Here is a 23,153-nt window from a genome sequence, read left to right as displayed (position 1 = left end):
TATCAGCATGGAGAAAGATAGAACAGGGCTCTGTTTAGTGCTACTAGAAAGTTAGAGTGCTATAGTGTGCTATTCTGATTCTATTGTTAGTGTAGAATATCAGTTTAGTGTGCATCTAGTGATAGTTTAGTCAGTGTGAGTGTAGTGACCTGATCATGCATTTTTACTTTAGTGTCAGTTTGTTTTGTCAGGGCAGGTTTACTGCAGTATAGTTCAGTGCGTTAGTGCATGGTTAACAAAGGATATTTCTGTGCATTACGTGCCGTTTAAAACAGTATATTTCAGTGAGTTACATGCCATTTAACGCAGCATATTTCAGTGCATTACGCACCGTTTAACGCAGTGTATTTCAGTGCTTTATTTCATGTTTAACGCAGTATATTCCTATGCATTAGTGCACGTTTTTTTTGCGCAGTATATTTCTGTGCGTTACTGCATGTTTAACGCAGTATATTTCTGTGCATTAGTGCACGATTAATGCTGTATATTTCAGTGCATTACTGCAAGTTTAACGCAGTATATTTCTGTGTGTTAGTGCATGTTTTATGCAGTATATTTCTGTGCGTTACTGCACATTTAACGCAGTATATTTTTATGCATTAGTGCATGTTTTACACAGCATATTTCTGTGCGTTATTGCATGTTTAACGCAGAATATCTCTGTGCATTAGTGCACGTTTAATGCAGTATATTTCAGTGTGTTACTGTATGTTTAACGTAGTATATTTATGTTCCTTACTGCACGTTTAACGCAGTATATTTCTGTGCATTATTGCAGGTTGAATGCAATATATTTCAGTGCGTTAGAGCACATTTAACGCAGTATATTTCAGTGCGTTACGTGCTGTTTAACACAGTATATTTCTGTGCATTAGTGCACGTTTAAGGCAGTACATTTTAGTGTGTTACTGCACGTTTAACGCAGTATATTCCTGCGCGTTAGTGCACATTTTACACAGTTTATTTCTGTGTGTTACTGCACGTTTAACGCAGTATATTTCTGTGCATTAGTGCACGATTAATGCTGTATATTTCAGTGCATTACCACACATTTACGCAGTATATTTCTGTGAGTTATTGCACATTGAACTATAAAATAAAGGACTCATCCAAACAAAACTGGCTCCCAATTAGATGATTCCCACCACAGCGCCAATAATTGAGCACTAACAAACCATTAGTACTAATAACAATAAGCAAAATTAACAAAATACATGTACATAAGATATGATGCTGACTAACATTAAATAAAAACAAGAATATAAAACATCAAATTCCCAAACCAGGGGAATCAGAAGTGAAGCACATCAAAATAGTCCCAGCAGAGTGAAAGTGCACAATACAAACAGTTCTGGTGCATAAGTGCCGTTAATTACAGTTCATCCAGATATCTTTCAATGGCAATCCTTACAGGGTAAATGCATGCATAGGCCGACCACCACACCGCGTGAGGAGAAGGGTAATCATCCGCTCAAAGAATAAACACTTACCAGATGCCTGGTAAAAACAAACGTATGTAGCCCACCTCTCAGAAGGCTATGTGGGTTGGCAATCCTCAGAGACCTCAAAGGAAATAGATGTCCATATAATAGAAAAATAGAGGCACCATAGCCTAAAACCATAACATAAAACTTTATTCTAATTAAATAAAATGTATTCACATGTTCCATGAATATAAACGCATACAAAGCTCATCAATAGGTCTTAGAATCCATTCAGGCAGCGGATGACTCATGGAGAGCCGTCTCAACTACACTCATCAGCTGTGTCCCGCAGCGTCTCCGCACAGACACAGCCGCAACATCACTTCCGGGTGTCCGGACAAGCGTGGAGTGTCAATCGTCTAGCATTGCCATACAGCCAAATAACCCGACATGTTTCATCACAAGGACTTATTCATGGGATTAGCTGTACGGTCCAGCAATGAAGAATTGATCTGCTAGTCGGGGAGAGCTTAGCCAATTGCCTCACTTGTGTCCCTGCTACCCGGATATCACAATTACTGCATTATATCACAAAGGTAGCTGTAAGTTTTAACATAAACCTGCTAGCAGACATAACAATCCTATCTAATATCCTAATTAGGGACTTATATATAATAAAATAATGTGCTGATATAATATAACACAAACTGCTGACATATAAAATCAATACATTCTAAAATGATACGCACAGATATGTATATAAAAAACCAGGTATAAAAAAACAAATATGAAAAGGAAAAAGGATGAGGGAAAAAATATATATCCCTGAGCAGGAAAACTATATGTAACTAAAATAATCACAAATCACTAAGCAGTTGAGGTCTAGTTCTATGTTTAACCCTTTTGGCGTCAAACTTTTCATTAGAAAAATCGACTTTGTCTCCCTCCGTGACAGAGCCCCAATACTATTGGAGCCTCTCTATGGCGAATAGAAACAATTATAGAAAAAAAAGAAACAATCTATGCCACAAAATGTAGCAATAACGGGTCCCTATTATGGTGGTCCCTAAAATGTAGGGGGACACTGTGGTAACATCAAACGCGGATTTAATAAATAATGTGTTCTGATATGCAAATCCGCAACAGTCTTTTCATTCTCCCCACACAGTAGAGACCGCATGGGCACCAAATTACATGGAGTTGCACGTGATAAACTCCTTGATGTTGAACAGAACACCTTGCCATCAATGTTGTAAAATGAAGTTCTACCCCTCTCATTATTGCGTACTGTTCTGCAACAGATGCATTTCGACACGGAAAAAAGCCCTGTAAGTTGATCTGATTTTTTTGGAGACCAGGGGGGTCCAAGATCTTTTTAACGACATGGTCACCAAAACTGGGGGCCTTCCTATAGATGAACCTAGGGTTATTTGGAATAACCAGTCCTAAATCTTTATCGAGGGTTAGAATATGCCAATGTTTCCTATAGATGTTCTCTATATCCCAGTATTGATGGTGGAAACCAGAGATAAAACCCCATTGGTGCTGATCATTTGGGGACCCAGAATTGTTGTTCCTGGTTCCAAGGCATTCATTTCTTGATAACAAAGCAACTTCAGTGATGGTCTTTACAAGGAAAGACTCGTCATAACCTTTTTGTAAGAATTTCCTCTTTAACACCACTGATTGTTCCAAGAAGGTATTCTGATCCATACAATTGCGTTTGACGCGTAACATTGGGCCTTTCGGGATGTTGCGGAGCCACGATGGCTAGTGGCCTCTTCTGGTGGACAAATAACTGTTTCTGTTGGTAGGTTTGAAATATAGGCTAGTATACAGTTTTGTGTCCATAATTTCAATAACTACATCTAGAAAGTGGATCTTATTCTCACTTATTTGGTAATCCAATCTAATAATATTGGTATTACCATTAAGATGTAACAAGAACTCGGATAGTGATTGCTGGCTACCCTCCCAAATAATTAACAGGTCATCTATATAGCGCCTGTATAATTTAATCTGGGGTTTCGTTTCGTTAAACATAAACCTATTATCTTCCCATTCTGCCATGAACAGGTTGGCGAGACTGGGGGCAAGCTTAGCCCCCATAGCCACGCCAACCTGCTGGGAATTGAACTGATTACCGTACCAAAAGTAGTTATGTGTGATACAAAAATCTAGTATTTGCCCTAAAAACCGCTTCTGAATAAATGGGATATCCTCACGTCTGCTCATCGCCCAATCAAGGGACAGTAAAGCATCATCATCTTCCGGACACCTGGAAGTGACGTTGTGGCTGTGTCTGTGCGGAGACACTGCGTGACACAGCTGATGAGTGTAGTTGAGATGCAGTGAGTCCCCAGCTGCCTGGATGGATTCTAAGACCTATTGATGAGCTTTGTATGCGTTTATATTCATGGAACATGTGAGTGAACATTTTATTTAATTAAAATAAAGTTTTATGTTATGGTTTTAGGCTATGGTCTCTCTATTTTTCTATTATATGGACATCCATTACCTTTGAGGTCTCTGAGGATTGCCAACCCACACAGCCTTCTGAGAGGTGGGCTAGATACGTTTGTTTTTACCAGGCATCTGGTAAGTGTTTATTCTTTGGGGGGTGATTACCCTTCTCCTCACGTGGTGTGGTGGTCAGCCTATGCATGTATTTACCCTCTAAGGACTGCCATTGAAGGATATCTGGATGAACTGTGATTAACTGCACTTGTGCACCGGAACTTTTTGTATTGTGCACTTTCACTCTGCTGGGACTACTTTGATGTGCTGCATTTCTGATTCCCCTGGTTTGGGAATTTGATGTTTTATATTATTGCACATTGAACGCAGCATATTTCAGTGCATTACGTGCTGTTTAACGCAGTATATTTCTGTGCATTATTGCAGATTGAACACAGTATATTTCAGTGCATTACGTGCTGTTTAACGAAGTATATTTCTGTGCATTATTGCAGATTGAACACAGTATATGTCAGTGCTTTACGTGCCATTAAGTGCATTATATTTCTGTGCTTTAATGCACATTTAACACAGTATATTTCTGTGCGTTACTGCACGTTTAATGCAGTTTATTTCTGTGTGTTAGCGCACGTTTTACGCAGTATATTTCTGTGCATCGCTGCACATTTAACGTAGTATATTTCTGTGCATTAGTGAGCATTTAACGCAGTATATTTCAGTGCATTACGTGCCATTTAGCGCAGTATTTTCAGTGTGTTACTGCGCGTTTATCGCAGTATATTTCTGTGTGTCAGTGCAGTTTTACTGCAGTATATTGTAGTGTGTCGGTGAAGTGTGTCAGTGTAGTGAGTACTCAGGTTAAAGTGCACCAAACACCACTTTCCATTGATTAAAGCGCATCCACCTACATATTTCCACATCTTTATTACATTTTGTTAATAAGCACCAACAGGGAGAGGCAGACATTCCCATGGCACTGTGAGGGGGCCAGCAGCGTATGTCAACAGTCAAAGGTGAATATGGTCAGTCCTCAGGCAGGAAATCATTTCCTCTGTTTAGTGATGTTGCTCATGATTTCCAGAAACAGCATGCAAAGGAGATGGTGGACTGGCTTACTAAACCATACTCATCCTCCTCATCCTCAGTCACCCAAGCAGAGACAAGTGCACAGTCCACTGCAGCTGCCAGAGTGGATAAATCTACCTCCTTGTCCACAGCTATTCCTGCCATATCCCCAGCATCAGGCATGGAGGAGTCAGCTGAGTTATTTGAACACGATGTCAGGAACTTGTTCCTTGACAATGCCCAGCCATTACTTGATTCAGGTGTTGGTTCTGAGGTTGAGGAAGGTAGGAACATGAGCCTACAGAGAGGGGAGAACACTGGTACACAAATTGGTAGTCATATTCCCCCAGCTGCAGCGTATTGCCAAATTGTCTCCAGTGGTAATTAGGATGGAGAGGATGATGATGAGGTCACTGACGTAACTTGGGAGCCGGATAGAGCAGAGGAGAAAAGTTAGGATGAGGAACAACCCCAACGAGGCAGCCATCGTGGACGAGTAGAGCAGCCACCCTATTCCATCACATTGTGGACTGTTATTTCCCGGCACCCTTCTCACAGAAGAAGCAGAAGAGCGGACAGCAAAAGAGCAGAAGGGCGGACAGCAAAAGAGCAGAAGACCAGAAGACCAGGAGAGGGAGAAGACCAGAGCAGAGAAGACCGGAAAAAGATTTTTAATAAACTTTCCAAAACATTTTCTGTCGTTATTTACATACACTACCTTTTATGGGGTGAATGGGTAGGGGTACAGTGTACCCCATACCCATTCACATAGGGAGGGGGTCTGGGATCTGGGGGGCCCTCTTGTTAAAGGGGGCTTTCAGATTCCGATGAGCCCCCTGCCCGCAGACCCCCACAACCACCGGCCAGGGATGTGGGGATGAGGCCCTTGTCCTCATCAACATGGGGGCAAGGTGCTTTGGGGTGGGGGGTGCAGAGCTCCCCCTGCCCCAAAGCACCAACACCCCCCCATGTTGAGGGCATGTGGGCTGGTATGGTCCAGGGGGGGTGGGGCCGCTCGCTTGTCCCCTCCCCCTTTCTGCCCTACCGGGCTGCATGCTCGGATAAGGGTCTGGTATGGATTTTGGGGGGGACCCCACGCCGTTTTTTCGGCGTGGGGCTACCCTCAAATTCCATACCAGACCCGAAGGGCCTGGTTTGGAACCTGGGGGGGACCCCCACACAGTTTTTTTTCCCATTTTTGGCGTGGAGTTCCCCCTCAAGATTCTCACAGCGCAAGTCGCGACGCAAGTCGGATCATCCTGATCCGACTTGCGGTGCGACTTCCATTCAAATCAATAGGCTCCAATAGGGAACCATTGATTTTGAATGGAGGCAGAAAAAACGCTGCTAAAAGCAACGTGGCCAAACGTGCAATAACGCAAATGGAAAAAGCTACTGAAAGCACGTTTAACAGCTGCTTTTTCCCGGCTTCAGAACTAGCTTTGCAGCACGTTTTTTCTAACGTCTCGTGTACATGGAGCCTAAAAAGTAAAAAACAAAAGGTACTGTTTGGATTAAGGTGTATTTTTAATAAACAGAGAAAAGCCGTGATCCTCAGGATCACGACTGATCTCTGGTGCGTACTGGTTTAGGTAGCTGAGATGAGGAGCAGAGAACATGTTCTTCTCTTCTCATCACAGTACATGACCGTTCTGTAACAAACGGCCAGTTTAGAAAAGTGAGATCTGAAGATCTCACAGCCGTTTTTCTGAAATATCTCCATTCCAGATTCTCCAGCTCAGAGGTGGAGAATCAGGGGGAGAAGCTGGTGTGATCAGAGGAAGAAGACTTCTTTCTTCCGATATATCAGCACCAGTGGGTTCAAAATTAATATATATACTGTATATATATACTGTATGTACTGGTGTATAAATATATATACATATATATATACATATATATATATATATATACATATACTGTATGTACTGGTGTATATTATATACAGTGATTTGCAAAAGTATTCGGCCCCCTTGACCTTTGCGACCTTTTGCCACATTTCAGGCTTCAAACATAAAGATATAAAACTGGAATTTTTTGTGAAGAATCAACAACAAGTAGGACACAATCATGAAGTGGAACAAATTTATTGGATATTTCAAACTTTTTAAACAAATGAAAAAATGAAAAATTGGGCGTGCAAAATTATTCAGCCCCCTTAAGTAAATACTTTGTAGCGCCACCTTTTGCTGCGATTACAGCTGTAAGTCGCTTGGGGTATGTCTCTATCAGTTTTGCACATCGAGAAACTGAAATTTTTGCCCATTCCTCCTTGCAAAACAGCTCAAGCTCAGTGAGGTTGGATGGAGAGCGTTTGTGAATAGCAGTTTTCAGTTCTTTCCACAAATTCTAGATTGGATTTAGGTCTGGACTTTGACTTGGCCATTCTAACACCTTGATATGTTTATTTGTGAACCATTCCATTGTAGATTTTGCTTTATGTTTTGGATCATTGTCTTGTTGGAAGACAAATCTCCATAGCACCCAAAAAACATTGGATATGTGGGAACCATGTTCAGGAACTGAGCAAGAGGGAATCTTGGTGGATTCACCAGCTCGGTTCTTTATATCCAGGGGGTATTAATAAGGATTTTGACCTTGGCTGCTTCATTAGCAATTATTAAGCTTATTGTTTTAAATATTACATTTTAACTTTTTATGGCATTTTAGTTACATATCTTTGTGTTAGTCATATTCCCATAATGTTATATTATTATTTATGTTTGATTGAGAATATGATTATTTTATTTTATGCTATTTATATCGATATTTATGGTCAGCATTTGCCTTTATGTTGTGGTGCTATGGGAGAGACACCGTAGAACAGTTAGCTCCTGTCCGTCCTTTTATAGATATACAGAGTTTTTATATATTTTTTACATGTTTGATTGAGTAATGGGCTTATATAGCAACAGTTTCTTAGATTATTGTTTAGATCGAGACATCTATGTGGCTTCAAGAAAATGGCGTCCGCTAGTCCTATATAAATCAGTGAGTAATCGGCCGTCCAATCATATCCCCCTGATGAAGACACTTGGTCCCCTGTGTCATCACGCATAGGGGAGGGGTAAGGACGGACGGAGCGCTTCGCTATCAATTGGTGTGACTTTGGCTGCCGGTACAAACTACAGGCAGACGCGGGCGGCGTCTCCCGCTATACCACCACGATATTATCATTTTTCAGGATGGATTATCTCTACTGCTATGACCGTTTGAAGGTGCATGTTATGCACTGCTACATGTGAGTGAGATTGTCTACCTTTTATGTAATAAAAGTTTTAATGATTTAATGCACTATTGTGAGTTCTCTATTTATACATGATGCTGCATTTAGGGATACGGCATACCAGCCTTGGTTATCTCGGATGAGAGGAGTCATAAGGATCCGGATGGATGTTCACTAGGATCTTTTATATATACGCTTTATTGTATATATTTTAAAGGTGAGCACCCATTCACAAGGGGGTGCACGGTTGCTGTTTCACTGTGACACTCTGGTCACTCACCATTAGGAAGCACTAGCCACCTGCAGTTGGCTGATTCAATGTTATAGGACTGTTTGTTTTCAGCACTATTATTCACGTGGATTCATTACTGGACTTCATTTTGCAATATTTGCACATTCATATATTTTGCACATTCTTATACAGTGGGTACAGAAAGTATTCAGACCCCCTTAAATTTTTCACTCTTTGTTATATTGCAGCCATTTGCCAAAATCATTTAAGTTCATTCTTCTTCCTCATGAATGTACACATAGCACCCCATACTGACAGAAAAACACAGAATTGTTGACATTGTTGCAGATTTATTAAAAAAGAAAAACTGAAATATCACATGGTCCTAAGTATTCAGACCCTTTGCTGTGACACTCATATATTTAACTCAGGTGCTTTCCATTTCTTCTGATCATCCTTGAGATGGTTCTACACCTTCATTTGAGTCCAGCTGTGTTTGATTATACTGATTGGACTTGATTAGGAAAGCCACACACCTGTCTATATAAGACCTTCCAGATCACAATGCATGTCAGAGCAAATGAGAATCATGAGGTCAAAGGAACTGCCTGAAGAGCTCAGAGACAGAATTGTGGCAAGGCACAGATCTGGCCAAGGTTACAAAAAGATTTCTGCTGCACTTAAGGTTCCTAAGAGCACAGTGGCCTCCATAATCCTCAAATGGAAGACGTTTGGGACGACCAGAACCCTTCCTAGAGCTGGCCGTCTGGCCAAACTGAGCTATCGGGGGAGAAGAGCCTTGGTGAGAGAGGTAAAGAAGAACCCAAAGATCACTGTGGCTGAGCTCCAGAGATGCAGTCAGGAGATGGGAGAAAGTTGTAGAAAGTCAACCATCACTGCAGCCCTCCACCAGTCGGGGCTTTATGGCAGAGTGGCCCGACGGAAGCCTCTCCTCAGTGTAAGACACATGAAAGCCTGCATGGAGTTTGCTAAAAAACACCTGAAGGACTCCAAGATGGTGAGAAATAAGATTCTCTGGTCTGATGAGACCAAAATAGAACTTTTTGGCCTTAATTCTAAGCAGTATGTGTGGAGAAAACCAGGCACTGCTCATCACCTGTCCAATACAGTCCCAACAGTGAAGCATGGTGGTGGCAGCATCATGCTGTGGGGGTGTTTTTCAGCTGCAGGGACAGGACGACTGGTTGCAATTGAGGGAAAGATGAATGCGGCCAAGTACAGGGATATCCTGGACAAAAACCTTCTCCAGAGTGCTCTGGACCTCAGACTGGGCCGAAGGTTTACCTTCCAACAAGACAATGACCCTAAGCACACAGCTAAAATAACGAAGGAGTGGCTTCACAACAACTCCGTGACTGTTCTTGAATGGCCCAGCCAGAGCCCTGACTTAAACCCAATTGAGCATCTCTGGAGAGACCTAAAAATGGCTGTCCACCAACGTTTACCATCCAACCTGACAGAACTGGAGAGGATCTGCAAGGAGGAATGGCAGAGGATCCCCAAATCCAGGTGTGAAAGACTTGTTGCATCTTTCCCAAAAAGACTCCTGGCTGTATTAGATCAAAAGGGGGCTTCTACTAAATACTAAGCAAAGGGTCTGAATACTTAGGACCATGTGATATTTCAGTTTTTCTTTTTTAATAAATCTGCAACAATGTCAACAATTCTGTGTTTTTCTGTCAGTATGGGGTGCTATGTGTACATTCATGAGGAAGAAGAATGAACTTAAATGATTTTAGCAAATGACTGCAATATAACAAAGAGTGAAAAATTTAAGGGGGTCTGAATACTTTCCGTACCCACTGTATATTGCATATATTTTACTGGCACAATTTTTTGCATTTGCACCTTACTATTTTGCACTATCGCATATTTATTGTATATTATTTATCATATTTATGCTTAGCATTACTTTTGTGGCACTAATTATCCATATATATTTTTTTCACGGATTGATAGTTTTAATTATTTAATATATTTAATTTTGCGCAGCACTATTAATTTTATTTGATTTTCTTACACTCTTATGAGAAGTGGAGTGTCTGCAGCAATTTATTTATGTATCTATCACTAAGAGGTTGCTCACAGGATCCTTTTTATCATTATCGGTGCAACTACTATATAGAATAAATGTCCCGCTGTCAAAAGCATGATCAACATAGACCTTGTGGGAATAACGGAAACTTGGTTCGACCCCTCACATGACTAGCTGGCCAATATCCAAGGGTATTCAGTGTACCGGAAGGACAGGGTAGGAAAAAGAGGGGGAGGGGTATGTCTCTATGTCAAGAACAATGTAAGGGTGATAGAGAGGAGTGATATTACGGAAGGGATGAGTATGGAGTTAAAATCCGCGTGGGTAGAACTCCATAGGGAAGAAGAAAAGGGAAAAGCAATTGTGGGGGTTTGCTATAGGCCACCCAACCAAAGGGAGGAGGTAGAGCTGGAATTTATATCACTGTTGGGTAAAGTGGCAAAACTGGGATCAGTCATCATATTGGGGGACTTCAATTATCCTGACATTGACTGGGAAGAGGGGACTACACACTCACAGAAGGCCCGTCTATTCACGGAAACCTTACAGGACAACTACATGTCACAGTTGGTGGATTCTCCTACTAGAGAAAATGCAGTCCTGGATCTATTGATCACTAATGACCCAGACCTAATCTCGGAGGTAGGAGTCCAGGACAACCTGGGCTTTAGCGATCACAGGATGATCACATTTAGCGTAAATAACAATATAACAAGGCATGTGGGGAACCCTAAACTTCAGAAGGGCAAACTTTCCAAAATTGTGCTCATTAATGGAATGGGTAAACTGGGACCAAACCCTTGGATCAATGACCACATAGGAAAAATGGGAATGCTTTAGGAACATATTAAACAAATGCATCTTGCAGTGCATTCCTATGGGAAATAAATTTAGAAGAGACAAAGCCAAACCTGGCTGGCTAAACCGTAACGTTAAAAAACTTATTAGGGGAAAAAAAATGGCCTTTAAGAAATATAAATCAGAGGGCACAGTATTGGCTTTCGAGCAATACAAGGAGGCAAGTAAGAGAAGTAAATACGAAATCAAAATGGCTAAAATCAACTTTGAGAGACAAATAGCGGAGGATAGTAAAAAGAACCCAAAGAAATTCTTTAATTATATCAACAGCAAAAAAACTAAAACTAAAACTTTTTTCTCGTCAGTCTTTACACAGGAAAAGGAGGGGTACACTGACCACGACTATATAGTTAGTAGTAATACACAGGTCTTGCCGTTATGGCTAACAGAGGGTGAAATCAGGGAAAGGCTGGATAAAATTAACACAAACAAATCACCAGGCCCGGATGGCGTACATCCGAGAGTACTCAAATAACTCAGTAAGATTATATCTAGACCACTGTTCCTGATCTTTGCTGACAGTATTATGACAGGAAATGTACCAGGGGATTGGAGGAAAGCTAACGTGATACCGATATTCAAAAAGGGGCAGAGGCATATCCCGGGAAATTATAGGCCTGTCAGTCTGACATCGATAGTATGTAAACTTCTGGAGGGGATGATAAGGGACTATATCGTAGAGTTTGCTAAAGACAACAACATCATCAGCAGTAAGCAGCACGGGTTTACAAATGGGCGTTCTTGTCAAACCAATCTCTTAACATTCTACGAGGAGGTGAGCTGTGAGCTATATAGGGGCAGACCAGTGGATGTGGTGTACCTGGATTTTGCTAAGGCGTTTGATACAGTTCCCCACAAGCGCTTAATTTATTAAATAAGGTCTGCAGGTATTGTCCGCAGGGTTTGCTCTTGGATACGGAACTGGCTAAAAGGGCATGTCCAAAGGGTGGCAATAAATAGCGCATACTCAGACTGGTCTGAGGTGGTAAGCAGGGTCCCCCAAGGCTCAATCCTGGGACTTACCTTGTTCAATTTATTCATAAACAGCATTGAGGACGGGATCAGTAGTTCGATATCAGTTTTTGCAGATGACACAAAATTGGGCAGGGCAATAACTGCACAGCATGAAGCAGATATCCTACAGAATGACCTGGACAAAATAACAGAGTGGGCAACGACATGGCAAATGAGGTTTAATGTGTAGAAGTGTAAGGTTTTGCACTTGGGGACTAAAAACATAAAAGCACAATACACGTTAGGGGGGATCCCTTGGGGGAATCAAAAATGGAGAAAGATCTGGGAGTCTTGGTAGATGATAGACTAGGCAATAGCATGCAATGTCAAGCGGCAGCTGCCAAAGCCAGCAGAATATTAGCATGCATAAATTAAGGGATGTGTTCCAGAGATAAGACTATAATCCTTCTACTTTATAAAACTCTGGTCCGACCACATCTGGAGTATTCTGTCCAGTTCTGGTCGCCAGTCCTCAGGAGGGATATCTTGGAGCTGGAGAGAGTCCAGAGAAGGGCAACTAAACTAATTAGGGGATTGGAGGACCTTAATTATGAAGAGCGTCTGCAATCGCTTGATTTATTCTCCCTGGAGAAGAGACGCCTGAGAGCGGACATGATAGCAATTTATAAATATCTCAATGGTGATCTCAGCATAGAAAAACAGCTATTCAGTCGAATGGATTGCATGAGGACTCGAGGGCATACAATGCGATTAGAGGAGAAGCGTTTAAACTCAGGCAACGTGGGGGGTTCTTTACTGTTAGGGCTACAAGATTGTGGAATTCACTACCACAAGAGATGGTTTCTGCGGGAAGTATGGTGGCTATCAAAAGACTCTTAGACGTACATCTCAAGGATCAGAACATTCAGGGGTATGTGAGATGATTACGGCCACACACACCTACACAGGTTGAACTGGATGGACTATTGTCTTTATTCAACCTCACCTACTATGTAACTATATATGTAACATCAGTCCACATAGCATGCACACACAACCAGCCCCAGGCACCTCTCTCCCTGTGCCCCAGGCCTCCATCTTCACCGTCCCCACTGGGACCACCAGCGTCCTCTTCTGTGTCCTCACTGGGACCCCTGACACCATCTTTACTGTCCTCACTGGGACCGCTCCCTGTTAAGCAGTTGCAGCACTCATGCACTCTCACTCTTTTTACTTTGGTTCTCCATGTTCTGATAGCAGAGTACATATCATAGTCCATACTAAAGGTTTTTTTTTATCAGATTGCAATTTTTCCTTATACATTTGCGTTGCCACGGACAACCTTCCATATGGGCTTATAGCTTCATCCCACTCTCCCTGACTCCCGCAGATCCAGTCTCACACCTGCCTTGGCACTTGAATGACAGTTCTGGACACAAAAATTTACTTTATTTACTTTTTCTACTGCCGTTGCCAGGAACAACTGGCCCAGTAATGGCAAAATCCCGGACGAGCCCCCAAATGTATCAGGATTTCCAGGCCTTGGGCCTGATATGGGTCTGCCATTAGTACTGGTAACACTCTCAACACATTTAAGTTTTGAACCCAGGTGTGAGAACTGAGACAATGACCATTCCGGCATCTTTGGTTTATTTTGTTTATTGTATATTGGGGATGGGAGAAGGAAATGAGTGGGATACTCATCTTGCTCTTCTAGACTTAACTAGGACTTTGTACAAAAAAATGCCCGCTAGCGCTGTCTAAACGCCAGCTGAATGTCGACCAGCGCTTCCTGACACTTGAAAATACTACTTTGCTGAATTAGTGCTGAAACCTCGTCTTTAACTTGTTTGTTAACTCAGAAGATCCAGGACTATAGAACTCTTGACTCCTGGCACTCAATTTAGCTCAAAAGTCACTGAAAAGCTCCCTCCAACCCTTCACTGGCTGAGGTAGCTCCTTGTCACTGCTTCGGCAACTCTTAACTCTGTACACTGCGCACTGTACACTGACTCTTCAGAGCCCAACCACTGGTGCCCACTTTCACACTTCAGGACCTCTACAGCTAGCTGACTCCTGAATAGCTGGAACCTTCTCTGGAGTGGTCCCCTCTACACTTGGCAGACCCCTAGGGGCAGTTCACAGTACTCATGACCTTGGCAGGCTTTCCTGGAACTGAACCCCTCTTCCTCCACTGGTCCTCGGCACACCAAATCCCCTCAACTCAGCATTCTCTGGATTCCCAGGCAGCCACCCGGAACACCCGATCCTTCTGACAGGAGGAGAGACAGCCATACTCTCCCCCCTGGGACTCTGCTTCTCCCCAAAGACGCTGCGTCATGCGTTCCCTCAAAACATATACCCACTCCCAGAAATCCTCTGCGGCAGAATCTGCCTTCTGGGGTAGATACAGGCCTATGTGTGTTTCTGATTGGATTTCCTCCACTGCCCAATGAGAACCCTCTCATGGAGCCAGCGGGGAGACTCCCCTCTCAGCAGACACACCTGGGAGACATGACAGCCAGCTGAAATCATGGCCCTGCTGTTAGGCAGCCAAGGCCCACTATACTTTTACCTAGCAATTACCTGTAGAGTGCTACACTTCTGTAAAATTTGTATTGTTGTTTCTGTCCTCTTAGAGAGATTCATATCACTTTCTGTGTCAATGACACAACAGTAAGTGAAGGGAAAATTTCTAACAGGGACATGGATAAAGATAAAATCCTGCTTATCTTGTTTCGGGAAGGGGCATTTCTCTTTATGGTGAGTGGAAGTTGTCATGTGCTCAGGAAAAGTCAGTGTCTCAACACACTTTTGCTGAGAACTGGACAAACCTTCCTAAGACAAGGAGAGCATTCACTGATAACTATTTTCCATTTATTAATATAGTGCAAACAAAAAGACATGCATAGCCAAGATCAATCAGTTTTAATCAGCTGACCAGCCTAAGCTGACAAATAGTGAATTCCTTTTACTTTAGAAAAACGGTACAAGAAAAGTGTGATAATAATAAAATGTCAACCTGTTGAAGAGGCATGTCCAAGCAGTCAGAATGATAAAGGATCTAGAAAACAAGCGTAGTGCACACATCTTGGCAGCTACTTTAATTTTTTGCTCTTTCCCATAAAACTAGTTAGACTGTCAGCAGTATAAGACATCAGAAAAAAAAAATGGTATCATGTGGTGAAACAGCACATGGCAAAGTAAAAAAGATGAAAAAAACAATATAAGAATAATATAGATTGTTCTATGTACTGATTGACATAAGTCATATGTAGAAATAACCCAAATATTAATTTATTTTATTTAATGTTCTGGAATCATCTGTGTTGAGGAGCTTAAAGGCTAAGTTCACCCTTTTTTTTCCCCTCTAAAATCCAGCTCCCCTATGTACCAATATACCATTAACGTACCTCGGTTGCAGAAAAGTACAAACTTTCTTTGATTTTGAGAACAAGGCCTTAACTTATCCCTTGCTGTATTTCTTAGAAAGTATCATCACTTGCTAGCATGTAGATTTGGGATGGTAGAACCAGTAAAACACAGGAAAGAGTTTATCAGCAGACCTCATTAACACACACCCTTCTCCCATCAACTATGTTTGCACAGCATCCTCGGCAACTCTCCATGCGTGCATTTGCCTGGCTTCCCCAGAGTCTCTCCAGAGGAGCTCAGGTTGCATGCTAAATTTCCTGGGGTCACATGCAGCTCATGGGACAACTCTGATGAAGTGCAAGGGTCTGCTTGATTGGATACAGAGTGATTGGATAGATGGTGTGTCCTCCTATTATATAGTTTTGGTAAATCTAAAGGAGATTGTACAGTCAGATTGTATAGTGTATGGTCACATTTATACACTTAAAGTTACCTAGTTGGGCTTTCAGTGTCATCATTAATGGCACACCAAAAATAGAAGCAAACACACATATTAGTGTACAAAAGAAAGCAGCACTAATTCCAATAATAGTGTTGGCAAATATCTACAAAGATATAAAGTTTGTGTAACAAACAAGAGTGAAAAAGTAATAAAAAAATATGATAAAAAGAAGTGTCCATGAAAAAAATTTTAAACATCATAGAGACTTGGTACACAATCCTCTCTCCGAATTGTACATAGAGATGTCCCAATCAGTATGCTAAAAAAGATCCACTACCATGTGTAGTAATCAAGTATGCCTCTTACCAGATTGGTTGAATCATTACATTATAAATGGGCATAAAAGTTCTGCATATCAAGTTCAGAAACTATTCCATAGATCAGATCAGCAGTAGCGATGGACCGAACGACACCCTGTTCGGTTCGCAGCGGAACTCCTGAACAGGGGAAAAATTCTAACCTGAACAACGAACCCTATTGAAACCTATAGGAGCCAAACAGAAAAAAATCAAAAGTTCTCATTTTAAAGGCTTTTATACAAAGTAATTGGCCATAAAAGGGTATGGGAGTCTGGGTACTGCCCTGGGGGACTTGTATCAATGCAAACGTTTTTTTTTTTCCTTTTAAACTATCATTTTTTTTTAGGAGCAGTGATTTTAATAATGCTTAAAGCGCAACAAAAAAATGAAAAATTCCTCTAAATATAGTGTCTGGGGGGTCCCCTTAGTCTGCCTGTAAAGTGGAGCATCTGTAGCATGCATAGAACAGCATGCAGCAAAAATGAAGTTGAATTACATTTAAACTGACTCATGGACGCAATTGGTAGCACTCAGCAATTACAAAATATAAAAATAAAAATGGCTTGGTGTGAGTTTTAAGGGTAACCCCACGCCAAAAAAAAAAAAAAAACAGCTTGGCCCCCCCCCCCCCAAAATCCACTCCAGACCCTTTCCCGAACATGTAGCCTGGCAGGTCAGGAAAGGGGGGGGGAGAGAACACAGGGCATCACTGGAAAGAGGGCAAAGAATTAGTAAAGTGTATGTATAGTATTTATATGTGTGAAAAAAAAAAATATATATATATAAAAATATATAAATAATAGAATAGTCTAAAGAATTATCATCTCACACATCTCAAGCTTTGTCTTCGACCTGAAGAAAGGGCTTCGCCCTGAAACATGTAGTCTTGTCTTTGCACCTGGCTCCCCTGTATTCCTCCAGCTACGTTTGAGCTCAGCACTGTGACACACTTCCTTGCTGCCCATACATCATCGACACCAGTATCCAGTTTCGCCAGACCCATGACGTCCTCTCCGGGTGGCAGGCTTTGAGTGCACTGGCGGTCTGTTTACCTGGATGTCCCGGGCGGCTGGGTCTGGTACCAACAGGACCCCACCCTGGCACCAGACCTCCTTCCACATGCTAATGTCTTCAGCAAACCCCTTCTTTCCACACAGCTGAGCGGTCTCCCCAGGAGTCTTTTGAAGTGTCCTGTCACTCCTACAGTTATCTCCCCCAGGTACTTTCCTTTTTTGGCTAAGCGTCTTGTGACCACAGTTTGCTTGAACGCATTGTGGTATGTCCAATAAACTGTTATAATTCTACCTTCTGAAGAATAGTATTTCAATTCTGCTCTGGTCCAGTGCTTTATCCCAATTTGTTGTTGCTCATCACACACATTTGCCTATCTATGATCAGATAATGTTGAGATATGCTGTAGGGTCTAGTGGAAACAGATGACTTTTGTATAGGCCAAAAAGAGGGGCCCCAGATGGACCTGAATACTCCATGATAAGTAAATTAAAATTAAAATTGGGGATGGTATCTAAAATTAGATGTAGGTATAAGCTACCAGGGATTCCCAAACTACGGCCCTGCAGCTGTTGCAGAACTACACATCCCATGAGGCATTGTAAAACTCTGACATTCACATACATGACTAGGCATGATTGGAATTGTAGTTCCTGAACAACTGGAGGGCCATAGCTTGGGAATTCCTGAGCTAGACTGTAAATACATACTCTTTAGAGAAAAGGTGTATAACAGAAGAGCATACCCAGTTGTAGTTCCTCCACATATCCACGTCCCAGTATTCAACCCAAACAAAATATAGTCACTTTGAGATACATTTATAAGCGCCTTTAACCACTTGCCGACCGCTCACTTGAGCTCTACTGCGGCAAAGTGGTTAGTTCCCGTCCAGCGACGTAGACCTACGTCGCTGGACTCCTCCCCTTGTGGGCGGTGCATGAGCGCCGACAGAGGCTTGCTCCCGCTGTATTCAGTCACAGCGGGAGTCGGGCCAGGGGAGGAGCGGCGGCGATTGCAGCTGCTCTTCCCTGATCGTCGGGGAATCGAGTTTGGAGATACGCCCGCTTGTGTAAACAAAGCGGGCGGATCTCCTAAGTGACAGACAGTGACAGATTGCAGGGTTCAGCATAGCTGAACCTGCGATCTGTCCCTGTGTCACTCAGTCACCTCCCCCCACACACGTTAGTAAGCACCAGGCATACATTAACCCCTCCCTCTCCAATAAGATTAACCCCTTCCCTGCCAGTGTCATTTTTACAGTAACAGTGCATATTTATAGCACTGATCACTGCAGTAATGTCACTGGTACCCCCAAAAGTGTCAAAAATGTCAGTCAAGGGTCCGATCTGTCCGCCGCAATGTCGCAGTCCCGCAAAAAAAATCGCAGATCGCCGCCATTACTCGTTAAAAAAAAAAAACACCAAAAATGACAGAAATCTTTCCCTTAGTTAGTAAACGCAATAACTTTTGCGCAAACCAATCAAAATATGCTTATTGTGATTTTTTTTTTACCAAACATAGGTAGCAGAAAACAAATTGGCCAAAAATTTAAAAAAAATTAGATTTTTACATTTGGGGGGGGGGGGGGGGGGATTTCATATAAAAAAATTTGAAAAATATTGTTATTTTTTCAAAATTTACGCTCTTTTTTTGTTTATAGCGCTAAAAGTAAAAATCGCACAGGTGATAAAATACCACCAAAAGAAAGCTCTGTTTGTGGGAAAAAAAGGACGTAAATTTCGTTTGGGTACGGCGTTGCACGACCGTGCAATTGTCAGTTAAATTCACACAGTGCCGAATCGCAAAAAGTGGCCTGGACGTAAGACAGCAAAATCCTCCGGTGGTAAAGTGGTTAAATAGTGTCATAAAGGTGAAGTTCCCCTTGCATGGGTGGGGATGCTCCACGTGTCCATGGAGTCTATCGCCCTCCAGGCACCATGATCTAGGTCCCACGGGCTACCGTTAAAATGTTGGACGCCTGACAACTCGCAAGCCCTGGACCATCTGCTGCCTATCAACAGAAAGGGTGGGGGAATCACCACTGCGGATGACAGGGCAAAGGGGATCCCCTCCCACAGGGCCGGCATTAACAGTAGGCTGGTATGGCTCCAATCCTGGAATGCATCAAAGCCCACCCAATAGGGCCCCGAGGACTAGATGTTAGTATAAGGGTCCCATGGACTGAAAAAAAAAAGGGGTAAAAGAAGGGACAGATATTGGATAAAACATATCAAACCATTATTTAATAAAGACGAGAGTGTTTCCCAAGTAGTGAGGGATGGGACAGTGTGAAAGCAAACTGGTTGAGCCATGAGATGAGTTGACACTGATTGTTGACATAACAAAAATAGCGAGTGCCATTGTTATGTACAAAGTAAGGGACAATTCATCATGAGAGAAAGTTGAAAAGGGATGGACAAGACAAATGTTGAACTAAAAAAAATCCCTGTGTTTGGATAGGGCCGCCAGGACCTACGAATAGGGTTGAGCGGACACCTAGATGTCCGTGTTCGACGGGTTCGGCCGAACTTTAAAAAAAAGTCCGGGTCCGTGTCCCGGACTTTTACCGAACTTTTCCCGGACACCGAACCCCATTGAAGTCAATGGGGACCCGAACTTTAAGGCACTAAAATGGCTCTAAAACACCAAAGGAAAGGGCTAGAGTGCTGCAAATGGCAGCAAAACGTAATTAAGAGCATGGCAAGTGCTCTGCAAACAAATGTGGATAGGGAAATAACTTAAAACAACAAAAAAAAACAGAAAAATAAAACAATGTTCTTCTTCATCTCTGAAGGACGAGGCCCATATGGAGTAGGAGGGAGGTTGAGGTGGTGGTGGATGTGGCGGTGACATAGGCGTGCGCACAGGGTGTGCTGGGTGTGCCTGGGCACACCCTAATCACCTAGGGCACATAGCATTGCCAGTGAGGAGATGGGAAAGATCTCCCTGGGACCTGCTCTGCTCTATTTCTCCTTGCCTACAGGTACATGGCCCCGATACATTACTCTCCCTGCTGGCAAACACATGCATGTGTATTTCAACTTTGGGGTGCACACCTTAATGCAATAGGCTGCGCACACCTATGGGCGGTGTAGGTGGAAGCGGCGGTGGAGGAGGACCAGGGCCGGATTAACAGCATCATGGGCTTGGTGCTGAGGATTTTGAAGGGCCTTAAGGGCCGTGCCTTGCCATGCACCCAGAGGAGGAAGGGTGCAGCCATGCATGCCTAATTCAACATGGGATGCTGTCTCTGAAGCCCATAAACACATCCATGCATCGCCAACTGTCCCTCCTTGTCCGGCCTTCACGCTGTGTGGGGAGGTTCTGAGGGTGCTGCCTGGGGAAGCGAGCATAGAAGCCAGACTTCTGTGTTTACAAGTGACAGAAGAGTGGTAACAGTGAATATGGCCAACCCGGGGCCTATATAAAAGGTAGGGGCCTGGAGCTGCAGCTCCAATAGCCCCTACATTAATCTGGCCCTGAGGAGGAGGACGAGGTAGCCAACACTGCTTCTTTTCAAAAATTTTAAATGAGGGTACACCCCAAAAGAGTGAGAAAGAGCAAAAATGGAACAATGGGTGGGTAAGGTCGGTATCCATTGCTATTCTGCATAAGGTACGGAAAAGTCCCGTGGGATCCATGCCTGGTTCATTTTAATGAACGTGAGCTTGTCCACATTGTCTCTGGACAGGCGGCTGCGCTTGTCTGTTATAACGCCCCCAGCCGTGCTAAATACCCGTTCAGATAATACACTGGCTGCAGGGCACGCCAGCACCTCCAAGGCGTAAAGGGCAAGCTCAGGCCATGTGCCCAATTTGGAGACCCAGAAGTTGAAGGGGGCAGACCCGTCATTCACTACATGTAGGCGTGTGCACACATACTGCTCCACCATGTTGGTAAAATGCTGCCTCCTGCTAAGACGTTCCATCTGAGCTGCTGGAGCTGCTGTTTGTTGTGGCGTGCTGACAAAGCTTTTCCACATTTCGGCCATGCTAACCCTGCCTTCTGAGGTGCTGGCGGTGCCCTGGTTGCGTTGGCGACCTCCTCCTCCTCCTCCTCTGCCTTGTGCTTCCACTGTGGCCCCGCTGTCAGATGGGAATGCCAGCAGCATGGCGTCTACCAGCGTGCGCTTGTACTCGCGCATCTTGCGATCTCGCTCCAGTGAGTGAATTAAGGACGGTACGTTGTCCTTGTAACGGGGATCCAGCAGCGTGGCCACCCAGTAATCAGCACAAGTTAGAATGTGGGCAACTCGGCGGTCGTTGTGGAGACACTGCAGCATGTAATCGCTCATGTGTGCCAGGCTGCCCAGAGGCGACGAAAGGCTGTCCTCTGTGGGAGGTGTATCGTCCGTGTCCTCTGTATCCCCCCAGCCACGCACCAGTGATGGCCATGAGCTGGCCTGGGTGCCACCCTGCTGTGAACATGGTTCCATCTCCTCCTCCAGCTCCTCCTCCTCCTCATCCTCCTCATCCTCCAGAACTGTGCCCCTGCTGGACAATTGCGTCCCTGGCGTTTTGCGTGTGCAGGAACCCACCCTCGGAGCCCCTTGCGAATGACTGCCCTGAAAGCCTTGGAAATGTTACCTCTTCATCCTCCTCCTCCTCCTCATCCTGTGCCACATCCTCTTCCATCATCGCCCGAATTGTTTTTTCAAGGAGGCATAGAAGTGGGATAGTTAAGCTGAGAACGGCGTCATTGCCACTGGCCATGTTGGTGGAGTACTCAAAACAGCGCAACAAGGCACACAGGTCTCGCATGGAGGCCCAGTTATTGGTGGTGAAGTGGTGCTGTTCCGCAGAGCGACTCACGCGTGCGTACTGCAGCTGAAACTCCACTATGGCCTGCTGCTGCTCGCACAGTCTTTCCAGCATGTGCAAGGTGGAGTTCCACCTTGTGGGCACGTCACATATGAGGCGGTGAGCGGGAAGGCCGAAGTTACGCTGCAGCGCTGCCAGGCGAGCAGCAGCAGGGTGAGAACGCCGAAAGTGCGCACAAACGGCCCGCACTTTCTGCAGCAGCTCTGACATATCGGGGTAGTTTTTAAGGAACCTCTGCACCACCAAATTCAGCACATGCGCCAGGCAAGGGATGTGCGTCAAACCGGCTAGGCCCAGAGCTGCTATGAGATTTCGCCCGTTATCGCACACCACCAGGCCGGGCTTGAGGCTCGCTGGCAGCAACCACTCATTTGTCTGCTGTTCCATGCTCCTCCACAACTCCTGCGCGGTGTGTGGTTTGTCCCCCAAACAGGCAAGTTGTAAAACTGCCTGCTGTCGTTTACCCCTGGCCGTGCTGAAGTTGGTGGTGAAGGTGTTACGCTGTCCGGATGAGGAGGCGGTAGAGGATGAGGAAGCGGAGTAGGAGGAGTTAGGAACAGGAGGCAAACTGAAGCGCCCTGCAATCCTCGGTGGTGGAAGGACATGCGCCAAATTGCTATCCGCCTCAGGCCCATCCGCCACTGCATTTACCCAGTGTGCCGTTAGGGAGATATAACGCCCCTGACCGTGCTTACTGGTCCACGTATCCGTAGTTAGGTGGACCTTGGCACAGATGGCGTTGCGCAGTGCACACCTGATATTTTCCCCCACTTGGTTGTGCAGGGAAGGGATGGCTTGCCTGGAAAAGTAGTGGCGGCTGGGCACGACGTACTGTGGGACAGCCACCGACATA

This window comes from Pelophylax lessonae (assembly GCF_965119305.1).
Source record: "Pelophylax lessonae genome assembly, chromosome: 4".
Lineage (NCBI taxonomy): Eukaryota > Metazoa > Chordata > Amphibia > Anura > Ranidae > Pelophylax > Pelophylax lessonae.
The sequence above is the reverse complement of the archived record's forward strand: the minus strand, read 5'-3'. Positions refer to the sequence as shown.